At 43.9% G+C, this 13,530-nt stretch overlaps 1 protein-coding gene across 1 annotated transcript in view; it reads right to left on the bottom strand.

The window, feature by feature from the left end:
• rnd2 (Rho family GTPase 2) overlaps positions 1 to 13,530 on the bottom strand; it is a 29,202-nt gene that overhangs the window by 14,370 nt on the left and 1,302 nt on the right. The gene's annotated exons all lie outside the window — the stretch shown is intronic.

The following is a 13,530-nucleotide window of genomic DNA, read 5'->3' as shown; positions in this document are numbered from 1 at the left end:
ATAAGGAGCTTAAGGCAGCGAATCTGATAAAAAAAAAAATCAGCTCAATCCAAACCATTAAAAAGCCTGTAATGAAGCAGGTTCAGCTGGCCTGCACTCTAGAGTGGGGTTTATACCTTTGGTTGCTCAGTCTGACATATAGGTTATACAAGTGTATATACCATCCACACACACACACACACACACACACACACACACACACACACACACACACAGATAAAGCTGTTGATCTGTAATAGAGATGGTTGTGTCAAGTTTTCAAAGGCATTAGCACGCAGCCGGGACAGTGGAGGTGACACTGGGTTAAATGGCCATTAACCTTCCATGTCTGCAGCTTTCACACAAGGGATATTGATCAAAGCCCCTGCACTTTCCCTCTGGAAGGAAGTACAGCCTTTGAAGGGCGTCAAGCACCTTCCAAGGATCTGCCCTGAGCCCCACTGCCAAAGAGTTAAATCCTGCGTCTGTCGTCCGATCGCAGGTTGAAATGCGGGGGGGGGGCCATGGCACTGACAGCACAGGCAGGGGACAGAACCAGCATTACTGTCTGTCTCCTGCTACACCCCAGGGGGATGGAGATGGAGCAGTGTGTCCGCTTTCAGTTCCTCCTCACCCCCAGCCTCTCTTTCATAATCACACATACTGACACACTCACTCTCATTCCAGCAGAGAAATAGCTATGCATTCCATCTCCTGTTGTTTGATCTCTCTGTATGTCTAAGGCTCTGGTTCATGCTGCGCTTTTGCTTTTAAAGCTCACTATGCTCCTTTTGTCACGCACTTCCTCTGTCAATCTATATCTTCTCTGTCTCACCAATTATCAAGTCTCTGCTCTCATTTTCCCCTTGTTTAAGAAATGACCTCGGATTTGCTGTGGCCGTCTACAGTTAGTGGCAAACCTCTAAATTCCATGGACATGTTCATGTGTTTAGATGTTATAGTACAAACACCGCCCGGCGTTTGTTTGTGCGAGGAAGTCGAGAAGCTGTGAACGACTGCTGCCTGCGTACAGGGAGGACATGCACAACTTGTTTTTATCTGTTTCTGTGTTTCCTCAAGCTCTGCGCCTGTCACACCAGAACCGTTGGGTCTCCTCAAAGCAGCAGCAGCCTGTTTGGTCAAGATCCACCAAATAACACAGTTAAAGATCACACACACACACACACACACACACACACACACACTAGAGCTAGTTAAAGAACACCAGATGCTGACTTGAGGATTATTTGTTCTTTGCACAACCTCTTTCACCGCTCAAACCAATCAGCGTAGGATCCCAGCTGCTTCCGATATCCCCAACACAGACTGCAAGTCTTTTTGATTTATTTGTTTTTGTCTGGTTGCTCAACATGAACATGTAAAAACTGAGGGATCTCACAGTTTTTTTTTTTTTTTTTTAAAGAGAAAAGGAGTGTAGTTGGAATATCCAGTTTCACTCCTCAAAAGCTGATGTGTTGATAAGCTTAGACAAAGGCCTTCAGGACCCCACCTGTCCGGCCCTGTGCACGGAGGAGCCGCTCCTTTTTAAAGGGACGTCCAGATCGCACATTCAAAATGTTAGTTTTTTTTCTGACCAAAGTAAAGCATCATATTTGGCTTGCGTGTGCACAGTGTACCTAGATAACCATATACCTAAACTTCAGGGTTATGCGTACACTTTTATATGATTGTCGCATCTTCCAAACTATTCTGATAAGGCATAAGGACATTAGCACTGCGTGACGAAATGCAATTTATTTCAATGAGGCCACTGCGCCAATGCGAAGGGCTCAGGTGAAAAACTGCAGCGTCACCCAACAAAAAATACTTGTACTTGGCTACTCAACTTCAGATCGCAATCCAGTATCATCCAACAAAGTGCTGCGCTGGGCAAGCAAATACAAGCAAGCACACACCGGATTCAACCTAGGTGCACACGTTGCTGTCTGCCGCCATGTCACTCCTGAAGCTACCACCAGGCGGCACCAAAATAAGTAATCATATGCATAGTTGCTTTAATCAGCTCTTAATTAGGCAAACTCTTTAACAGATGGTGTGAAAACCGTTTGGCTAAAACTGTAGTGGTGGTTGTTTCTCTGAGCCAGCAGCTTGTTAACAGCGCCTCCATCTGGCAAGGATTAAAAAAATTAAAAAAAACTCAAGCTGCTTTGAGTATTTCAGTTGTTTCACAGCACCGTCTCTGAGACCTCGCCAAACAGTTTGAGGTTTACTGCCGACGTTAAACACACCCACTCTGATTCTTTGACCAACTAGTGGTGATTGCCATGCCACAATGAATTCTGCTCTGAAAATCTCCCAGCCCTCAGACTCCCATCACCTCACATGCACAATTCACATTTTTTTTTATCTCTTTATATTCCTTTTCACATGTAAAACAGCACAGATCACATCGTTTCCACTCCTGCACATCTTTCATTCTCATTCTATCTCCTTTCGAAACTTGTACCCCCGCTCGAAGATTTTTATTAAAACTTGTAATAGCACTGACTGCAGCTCCTCTGTCCACCGTGTCTGTCTGATATGAAAGAAGTGAGTGAGAAGTGAGAATATACATGCGCTAGCTACACAGGCATATGAAAGAAAAACGGATTTGAAAAAGGACAGCTTCTCCTCCTACAATTCCACGTCCTCCAGTGTATAACCATCCAAACACATCCCTATCATGATGCTACAGTATCTACCCCCCCCCCCCAGGGAGCCACCAGGGAGACATGGCACTACTTCAAGTGCAATTTCACTTCCACAAAAGCAGCAGCAGCGAGAAAGGGAGCACACAAGATCTTGTTTATAAATAAAGTCATCCATAAATGATGAGATCTGTCGAGTGTGTGTGTGTGTGTGTGTGTGTGTGTGTGAGTTGCAGGTGGAGGAGAGGGAGGGGGAGAGGGTGAAAGATGGAGGTGAAAGATGGCCTCTCTCTCTGTATCCCCTTTCGCTCAGACGGGCTGCAGACGGATGCTGCTTTTTTCTTTTCTCCACCGTGGAGGTGGGGGGCCAGAGGGACCGAGCGCTGTAGCTTTGGGAGCAGCAGAACGAGTCAGTGTGGCTGTTTGAAGTGGGCTGATCAAAGCTGGCAACGCATCGGGTTCTGTTGAACTCAGCAGAGGGAGCTGACCGGGAGAAAACACACAGAGCCACAGTTCCCTGGGTGGGTTTCCTGTCCGCCTGGGTGACCGAGGCGTTCACTGCTGCTGCTGCTGAATAGGAACAAATGTCGTGTGTAGAGTCAGGGTGGATGAATTTGTGTCTCTTCTCTTTTTAGAATCAATTTTCCAAACACATGAACAGCGCCAGGGTAACTTAATGCTTTACTGTAATTATATTACAGCTCCCAGTAACACAATAGATTCTTTTGTAGTAATGATTACATTACTGTTACTGGCCGGCTGAAAACTGTGTCCCCGAAGTGAATTCAAATTGAATTAAAGACCTGCATCAAGTATAATGACGGATCGCCACATTCATTGTTTTCAAAGTTGTGTGTTTACTCATTTAGAATGAAGAAGAATAAATTTGCTTCTAATTGAATACCTATAAGGGAAAATGATTTTTGCCCCTTCTCATTGGACGATGAGTATTTGTGCACAAGTAATATAAATTTGACCCTTAAAAAATTTGAGCACAAAATTTGAAGTAAAAGTATTTATATGGAATTTCACAGAGCAGGTAAAACAAAGCACATACTGTATATACAGACATAAAGGATAAAAAAAGGAGAATAAATAGAAGCCTGAATAAGTAGGTCTTGAGCTGTTTTTAAGGGTGTCTGCAGAGCTCAAATCCAATGGGAGAGAGCTCCAAAGTTTAAGAGCTCACAACCTGAAAAGTGAAGTCTCCTTTAGTTTTAAAACCTCATTCTAGGAGCAACCAGCAAACCCTGATCAGAAGCGTAACACAGACCTGCAGTGGATCTCTAATGCAAGCTGGAGCCTGACCAGCTCTGTAGTTGATCACAAGGACTTTGAATTGGATTCGGAATTTGATGGGGAAGTGCGATTAGAAACGGTGTCACATGAGACCTTTTGGTAGAGAGGGCTTGTGACTTTAAATTTACTCGTAGCATGAAAGAGAACATCACTGTAAAACGTCCAGGTCAGAGCTGTCTAAGCAGTCAACCAGAAAATATGCCAGTATCAAACTGCTGGGTGTTGGCGCTGAGCATTTATTCTTTATAAATCAAAAAGATTGAATTTCAAATAAGAAGCTTCTCAGTTCAGGCTGTCAAGTCCATTTTCCCTGGAAGTAACTCCATTTAGGATCAATAACTTCCCACTGTGTCAATGGATTCCTTTGCATCCTGTCATAGATCATGTTACTTCAGGTCAGCGAAGAGAAGGGCTCAACAATTAAAGCAGATCCCTCCATCTCCTCGTACAATAGACAAAAGCGCTGCATTAAACCCCTTACAGCTCTGTTTTATATTGCCATGTGTATATGTAGATGAGAGTGTAGCACGTAACAAGAGGGCTGCAGTGGTTTAAAAGTGTGACACAGTTGGCTGCTTCCCCAAGGACCGGGCTGGGTCAGGTCCCAAGGGTGCCCCTGACAAACCTTACTTACAACACAAAGCCTCAGAGGGTGGGGTGGTGGGTGGGTGGGTGGGGGTCGGAAAGGCACAGATGTACACTTCTCCTTCTGTCCCCGTTCCCAGATTTCAATCAAGTGAACACTTGCTGCTCTTATAACATGTTCTAAAAGCCTCCTGTGCTTTACCCACTTCAACCCCTCACTCAGTCTCTTTGCCTATTGGTCAAGGCAGCTGCTGCGCTTTCCAGCCTCATTGTGTCGAGGCTCCCACCCCAGCGCCCCTCAGCAGCCCCCCATTACGCCTCTGATCATCTCAGAAACAATAGGAGGGGTCGAAGGGTCAGAGCTGTTGGAATCCCCATTCATCACACACATGCCAACACACGTATACATGCACTCTCATGCATTATATGCACATTTTTCTATTGTATCAGGCTCTCTGTCACTCTACAATGCATTTTAACTACGGGCAGCCCAAGTTAAAGTTATATACGTAACTTTTCCACATTAAAATGTGTAAATATTACTGGACCTATGTTATATATGTTTTTGAGTTGTGTATTGACATTATCGCAAATGTTTCTAGCACTTTTCAAACCAAACGAAATCTGTGATTTTCTTAATCATGGTAGCAGTACATTTCATTTGGCCGTCTCTCTGACGTCATATCCCCTATGCTCATGTGTTGGTTTTGTGGTTACCTGCCAGAAGCTCAAAATTGACTCCAGTTTTAAGCCACATTTCTAAGATACACTTTTTACACCTTGGCCCCACCTATATATTTTAACCAGATGAAGGATTTTAGTCATCAGACGTCTGGATCTTCAGTTATCAGAGAGAAAAGTCAGGCAAATATTTGGTTATATTTTCTGCAAAAAGTCTATGTCACGCATGGTTAGTTTAAGGACCACTGGAAAGTTGAAAGTCCGATGATTCTTTCTGTTTCTACAGCATCTGGTTGTGTTAAATAGTGAATTTTGGACAATTTTTTTTTTTTTATTATTGTTTTTCAAGCCCACCTGCAGGGTTTGGTTTATTCTGTGTTTTTACCAGTTATAAACACTGGGTCTCTTTGTAGTGTAGAGGAGGAGACCTCTGCAGATAATACAGCTACTGATAAAAAGCTCCTGAACGACTGATAGTTGAAGGAATCCAAACCGTAAAAAAGCTTACGGCAATGTTGGTGAAGACAACAACTCCCATGATCCCACGCTATTTCATGAGGTCACCAAACGCCGTCTTTCATTATTGTTTTGATTTAGAGACCCATAGCAGCAGAAGTGACATACTGTGAGTTTAAGTCAATTAAGCAGCTACAATCAATATTTTTCTAATAACAATGTATCAAATGACAATGTGTAAGGGGTCACACAGTGAACTTATTTACATAAAATAGTGAAAGCTGGACAAAAAATATATCTACAGTATATACATGTATATATACCTCCTGGATTTAAGTTAAGTTACGCATAATGTGAATGTACTATGATTAACACACATGTTCACTTCTGAATGTGCACATTTAATGTTGTCGTATGTTTCTGGCCTTCTGTGATTTAGTTCATGTTGTTTATTCCAATTAGTTTCACTTGTTCTATGTGATGTCTTTGTATTTTAAATTATATTTTCAAGAATGAATCACAGCTACAATCACAGTTTAAAAAGTTAACAGTGGCGCGAAATAGACGGATGGCTATCGAATGAATGTTAACCAGATTGAAGAAAAAAAAAATCAGATAGTGGTAACAATGTCAGTATTGTGCCTCCCTGCCATTAATATTAGCGTATTCTCATTTCTGTCGCCTTTTATGCTTGCCAACAAAACATTTCAAATCTTCATTTTATCCTTTTATTCTCTGTCAGTCATTATAAGCTAAATTCTCCCTGTTAGCAGCGCGGCATGGCAGAGCTTAAGACAAGGCTTGTAATCTGAGTCAGAGCGAGCTCATCAAAAGCCTTAAGTGCTCTTTTTTCCTCACAACGTACCAGAAGACTTCTTTTAATTCTGTCCGGCGAACGTTCAGTCCCTAATAACTTATCACTTTGATTATTCCAATGGGCACATTTACTAAGTAAAAGCCATATACAGCCTATCTGCAGTGCGCAGTGCTGTTCAGCAGCGGACATGCTATTTAAGAAGATTATACACTTTTGCCGAGTGCTCAGCATTAAGCTGACAGTGCATGAGAGGCCGTGATGTGGTGAAGGAATGTGTGGTGGCTCCCGGCTCGGGGCTGTGGCCGCATTTATGAGTTCCTCTGATAGAGAAAAGAGATCGCAAAGAGTGGGGAGCTGTATCCACTGAGGTCTCCCAGGAGAGCTTGATTTATTGTTCACGGGCAGGTGGACATGTGGGCTGCTCACAACATTTTGTATCCATGTGAAAACGGGGCAGAACAGGGGTTACACGCCTGTGTGGTGCATGTGGCAGGCTGCACTTCTGTGTGTGAGTATAGGTGTCTGTGTGTGCCTCACAGTGTCACTGAGGAGAGCAGATTTTCTGTGGTAATTACAGCCTGTGTGTTCCTGTCAGTGCGACTGGCTGGCTTTCATGCAGCACTTCTGCCCACCCCCTGCTTTGCAAGGCCCCTGACTGCTGGTGACCTCAACACTGCGCTCCAGCAGACACCTTGACTAATGGTTTATCAGAGATGGAAAGGAAAGAGGGGAGGATAAATAAGTAGCACAGGGAACAACACACCTCCAGAGAAGTTACATTATGCTCTCCTGCTTTTATTCCTCTGTTCCAGCTTCCTTCGTTTCGTCTCTTATAGCTGCTGCGACATATGGGCAGCCGTTTCCTCTTCAGCTTGTTGACCCTTTGTGTAATATTCTGAGACTATGATTCACGGCGAGCTGAGCTTCAGGGATGGACCACAGCTGCTTGCCTGCTCAAGAACCAAGACATCCAGCCCTGCAGTGAGGACTGCCGGCTCTCCTCTAGAGTTTCCATAATGTCACACAAACCCACTCAGGGAGTCAGGGTGCAATCAAGTGCAGCGCTGTGCACGAGGACATCATTATTCAAGAAGTTTCGAGCAGGAGACCATTTGCAAAGAGGAAAAGAGGAGGAGGGAAATGCCTGGAGCACAGGGGGGATTTGTTCTTGTAATGTCAAAATGATTATAGTTATTTATAATAGGACGTATGCATGCACCTGTGTTTCTGCAGGTGCCATTTCAGTTTAATGCACGTGCGACAATGCAGCATTCATGTTTGTTTAGCTGTAAAATACATTTTTGTACTTGTGTAATAGACAACCAAGACACTTAAAGCTCTTAACAACGCCTGGTGGCTGTTAAAGTAAAGAAAACTGTCACAACATTTACATTATAATTTCTCATTTATTTCTCATTTAGACTTGAAATGCATTTATTTGCATCTGTTAGTTAGAGAGTAATTGGATAATTTTTCTGTGATCTGTTCAAAATCCTAGACGTGTATGATCTAAAACACATTGACACACAAAGGCTGCTCATCCACTTCACCACGTGCAGCATTTCTAAAATGTGAAATATCATTGTGTGTCTGACCATAGACTATAATCTGTGGGATTATCAACTGCAGCCTGCCAGAGGATCTGCGGGTGGGGGGGTGGGGGGGGGTCATTCTGCTCGGAGAATGGAGATTGGAGATTTTGGCACAAAGACACAATCTCATGTCCAACCATTGCAAAAGCAAAGCCAAACTGCAGCATTACAGACTGTGTGTACTCTGCGCTCAGCTGTTCTTCAGCCACCAAACTGAAAAGGGAAAATTTGTGTAGCCTGCTCACAAACAAAACGTTACACCTGACGTGCCTTTTTCATGCTTCTACAAGACTAAGAGTCACGTAAGTGGCTCTGTGACGCAGGACTGAGGCATAGCAACGCTTTGACATAAACGCACGTAGCCTATAATGTTTGCCATGTTCACCATCTTAGTTTAGCATTTAGGTGTGCTAACAATTCCTAATTAGCACTAAACACAAAGTGATGTCTTCAGATTGCTTGTTTTGTCCAAGCAAAACCCAAAGATACTCAGTTTACAATAATATAAAAAGGAGAAAAGCTGCTTGACTGATAAGCTTCTTTTTTCTTTCTTATATTATTGTATCTTTGGGTTTTGGAAAGTTGGTCGGACAAAACAAGAGACTTGAAGACGTCACTTTGGCCTCTGAGAAATTGAAATTGGCATTTTTACTAATTTCCCATATTTTCTGGACAAATAATCTTCATATTAATCAATAATAATCAGTAGTTGCAGCCCTAATAGGAACCATGACTATATTCCATGTAAGGATGAACTGGTTGGTATAAGGAGAGACTTTCCAGGCTTGCTCAGTGTATACTGTTCTTTTAATTACTGGGACAGAGACAGTTATTTTACAGTGTTTCACCAAGCTTGCTCTTCTGTTTACTCATTACCCGAAACTGTCATGCGGGCGTTCTCCCTGGGAGGGGGAGGGGGGGTGGGGGCCTTCCAGCCTGCTATGCATCATCAAAACAGGTTTTGCTCAGGCAGTTATTGCCCTGGGCTGGTTAGGCAAAAACTAACTTTCAGGGCTTTCGGTTCGGCGCATACATTGAGGCTTGTAAACAGCAGGTGAAAGCATGTCATCATCCTCCCCTTCAGGATGCTGACAAAAATAAACAAAAGGCATATTTACAGTCTGCGGTTAAATATGCAGCTGGCTTCGCAGCGGGCTGCAACCAACCTCAACAGTAATTCTCAAACTGGAAACCATGGAGGAAAATGAGAATGTGGGTTTTTTAATGATTTAATGCGGAGTGTGATTTTACAGTGGAGATTCAGAGAGGCCAAACAACGGACCGATAAGAGCAGATAGTGTTATCTCCTGTGATCAACATGGTCAGATCCAATCAGGTCTGATAGCACTGGTCTGAGCATCCTTTCGAGGTTCGAGGGCAGAAAGAAGGGGGGGGGAGGGTGTTGTTGATTTTTATTTCTGCTCTGTGTACTGGTTGTAGTTCCCTCATTCTCTATTAAAGATTAATCAAGCGGAAAGTGTTGAGGAACAGAAAGCCGAGTGAACTCAGCGTGTTTTTACAGGCCTCTGGACGCCCGACTGGTCCAGCGCGAGGAGAATGTGCAGCTGAAAGAGCACAAAGACACGGGGAATGTTGGAAAGTCTGTACAAGAGGAGCGAGCGAGGGAGGAGAGACAGAGACTGAGACTGAGAGGAGAGGAGAGGCAGCCAGACTGTGACTCTGGGTGAGTGCTGGCACTGGGAGTGGTGTTACACACTTGCAGTGTCTTGTTATCGTCCCTCAAGTCAAAAACAATCACACCTCTGACTGTGAAATTGCGAGACAGCTCTGTCACGAGAGATGAGTCACAACAAAACATTAAAAGATGTCTCTAGCAGAGGAAGACTCAATAGAGCAAAAAGCGGCTCTGACATTCATGTGAGTGGTAATTTTATTTAAGAATCTCCGTGACATTTTTCAAACAAATAAATATTTTTTCCGATTGTGCAGCAAAATAGTGCCTCAACCTGTAGCTAGCTCATGAAAGCTTTTGTATTTATTGTTGTGCACAGCCGGTGTCAGGCAGGTCTATTGGAGGAGAAATCCTCCACTGCACAGCAAGTGATGCGTTTCATGTTCCCAGCAGCAGAAACAGCACTTTGTTTGGAAATAAATAGAGAAAAAAATAATAAACTGAGCGGTTTGAAAGGGAAGCAGTAGCCAGCGTCAGTGATGAGACAAAGAAATAGAAGCTCAAATTCCATCCACAGAACTACTCAGGATAAGTGATGTGCACGTGGTTTGAATGAGGAGTGATTTTTTTTTTTTCGGGGGGGGGGGGGGGTACATTGCAAAAAACACCACAGCAGGAGAGATTAGTGCAAAGATGTCAGCAAAAGAAGAAAGAAAAACAAGATTCCTGTGGATTGCCACTTGAAAGCGCACTCTAGCATGACTAAACAAAATGTAAGAGTTCCAGTCTTCATGTGAGAATCAGGCCGGGCGTTAGAGAGACAGCAGAGAGAAGAGAAACAGAAAGAGACAGGAAAGTACAGCTGTACTGAGTTCAGGGGAAACCCGGCCTGTCCTGACTTGGACTTGTAAGAAGCAGCACGTACACCTCTGAGTGGGATTTTAGTCTGAGGCCAAGGCTAGAGGGAATCTTTCCCAGGCACCCTTGCCATATTGGGAAGAGAGGAAGAGTGCATTAATGCCTCAGGCTCGCTGAAAGCCCAGACTGGCTGACTACCAATGGGCCCCGTGAGCGTCGACAGTAATACCTAATGGCCCTTACACAAGTTATCTCCAATCTGCGCTGACATTTTGACCACTTAAAAGACGCAGATACATGCAATGCTTAAACAGGCTACACCATGGCTGTTCAAAGGTGTAAGGCAGATGCGGATGCACGCAGTGGTTTCTCTCATTTGAATTCCATTCAGTCACTTTCTAATTGATTTAATTCTCCACATGGTCGGGACTGAACGCAGGGCAGAATACAAAGCGCAGCCAAAAGTTGCCCTCTGGCCATAAGACCTCCCTGTTTCTTTTGAGCGCTTCTTAAAACACTCATTCGTTCAGGGAAATGCAACACAAACACACAGGTGCACGGACACACAGATTTACGCTTAGTAATGACCTCAATTAAACGAACACCTCAACACCCCCCCCCCCCCCGATTCTCCCCCATCCTGTAAGGACTAGACCCGCCGGAAGAACCAGAGTTAATGAGACCAAAGTAATCAATGGTCGACTTCCATGCTGCAACAATGAATGCCAGGAGCGTCTTTAATAGCAATACACAGCTAACCCATGTTGGAGAAATGTGAACCGCGCGAGACACAAGCTGTTTAAATAGCCTCGCCTGGGATAGCGATCAATAAAGCTTTATGAACGGAGCCAGAGCGCAGCAGGCAGACTTCACCAGCAATTAAAAGGGAGACAATACTTTATGTGAGGAGGCTGTGAGCTTGGTTGTCAGGAAAAAAAAACAAAACAGCTGTATATCTGAGGAGGGGATGGCTTTTGGCTTAGGAAGAGCAAATGGAGGATGGACTGATGCAAATGTCAGGTCGAAATGAAACTAGTGGACTGTAGTTGCGTCAACAGAAAATGGCACAACAGTGAAATTCACGTCCACACGAAGCTTGGTCGACGCACGGCGGTCGAAGAGGATGCTCTTGGTTGTGTTTCGTCCATGGCGCTACGTATAAGACGAGGAAAGCTCTGTTGGCACGGATTCTATTCCAGCTCTCTGCTCCCTCAAAGGTCAGAACTGTCAAGATGGTTTTGTAAGGGGCCCACAGAGTGAATTCACGGGTCAATTTTTTTTACCACGGTTTAACTTTGTGACAAAGCGCGTCGCATATTGTCAATTTAAATCTGTGGGTAAATCCACTGATTGCAGCAATTTCACTGAAATTAAATTGATTTCAGTCTGAAATTTCTCTGTTATTTAATGACGGTTTGAATGAGCCCTGAGAGCCTGGGTGCTGAACTGGTGCAGCGGCTGCTTAGGTACATGAAAGAAAATTACCAAAAAAAAAGAAAAAATACACAGCTAGAATAAGGAAGAGGCTGGAAGAGGAGACGAGGAAAGCAATAAAAAAAACAGATTCTAAATGAGGAACGATGGGAGACGTGGTTTTTTCCTCAAATGAAAGCCTTTTTCATATAAGTGTGAGCCAATTATTTTTCTTGTTGAGAGATAATATGAACATCTGTGTTTGCTGTGAATCAGTGAATAATGCCACACCACACAAGGACCTCTGAAAGCACACACAGTAGCACTTAGACACGCATGCTTACGAAACACACACACACACACACACACACATTTGCCCTGTGGGTTGGGTGACGTCAGTTTGTTTGTTAGGTGGGCGGCTCCTGGCTGAAGATTAAAGACGAACACTGCCAAAGGTGGTTTTGGGTTTTAAAGACGGACAGAAGCACAACATTCCCACTGCATCATTAGGCTGTTGCTACCAACAGATAAGGAACTCCTCTAAGATGTGGCCCCCGAGCCCCAGAGGACCCCAACCCCTGACTTGACAGGCTAAAGCTGATTTACTCACTGGGTCGACATGAGGTCCAAGAAAAAACAACATTCTTTCACCAACTGACCGTGCAACGTAAAAATATTCCCATCATCTGTCCCAGAAGTTAGTTTTAGTGTTTGGGAATGTTTATGGTAAAAAAAAAAAAGGAAGGAATTCCCCCTGGGAGGATCCCACTCAGTCCTGTGACTGGTCAGCAGTGTCGCCGGGCAGTTAGCTGGCACGAGCCTCCGGTCTGAGATGACTATACGATGAGATGCAGAGTCTCAGAGTAGCTCAGAGCTGTAAATCCATCCATGCTGACAAGACTGGGATGAAAGTGGAGCATGGAGCCTCATTGATGCTACTGGCTGCCTGGTATACCACTTTCCCAAGCAAGACGCACATTCATACGCTGAAGCCCAATCACACAAAAGATCATTGAGCACACAAAGCATGGATTGTTTGCAGAGAACGTCCCCGTCTGATGGCACAACACTGCTGACATGGATTCCCTTCAATGTTTTTACACTGACGTCACCAGTGGTTGTTTTTCAGAACATATCAGCACGATCAAATCTGACATTTTTAATACCTCGAGAATTTTATTCAGTTTGGAAAAGACCCTGAAAAAACATCTACAAAATCACAAATCCCTGAAACTCTCAGTTGAAACCTTGATGAATGAATTTCTTTCAGGGTTATAGGAGGGAGGTGTGGTGGCCAGCTGTTTAAACTCTGGAAACATTACTCTCTTTACATTAATGATTCATTAATTAATGAGCCAATAAAATCTGCAAAGGAAGCTAACCTTTAATATCAGAGCGGACTGTCTGCAAACGAAGAATCTTTATTACATTAGCAGACAGCATGTCTCTTATCTGGCCCGATACATTTGTCTTTCTTGGATGAAAACACTTAAACAGTTAGGGCAGTTAGAGAGGCAGAGAGGCACATCCTGTCTGAATTATCCATGCCCCCCACCCCACCCCCACCCC

The sequence above is a fragment of the Seriola lalandi genome, unplaced genomic scaffold (assembly GCF_002814215.2).
Source record: "Seriola lalandi dorsalis isolate HSWRI2012SDOR001 ecotype SW California unplaced genomic scaffold, Sedor1 jcf7180002054443, whole genome shotgun sequence".
NCBI classification, from domain to species: Eukaryota; Metazoa; Chordata; class Actinopteri; order Carangiformes; family Carangidae; genus Seriola; species Seriola lalandi.
Note: the sequence above shows the minus strand (reverse complement) of the source record. Positions and strands in the feature narration are given on the sequence as shown.